The sequence below is a fragment of the Morone saxatilis genome, unplaced genomic scaffold, assembly GCF_004916995.1.
Source record: "Morone saxatilis isolate NCDOM2014 unplaced genomic scaffold, NCSU_SB_2.0 Contig5, whole genome shotgun sequence".
NCBI lineage: Eukaryota > Metazoa > Chordata > Actinopteri > Moronidae > Morone > Morone saxatilis.
In genome coordinates, this window is record NW_023340095.1 from 6,010,765 (window position 1) to 6,010,991 (window position 227).

Consider the following 227-nt stretch of genomic DNA (forward strand, 5'->3'; position numbering starts at 1 on the left):
TAAACCAACTGCACTCAACCATTTTGGTAGGAAATTTGTGTGTGTGTGTGTGTGTGTGTGTGTGTGTGTCTGTGTGTGAACTGAATTTGGATTGATGGACTGATCTGATAACTCAGTGATTTTCAGTGCAGTGAATGAAGTAAAAGGAGACTGATGAAAAAAAAATGTTGATTGATTCAACCTCTGCCCAAATTAATGAAAGGTTGTACATCTTGTAGCAGTTTGGC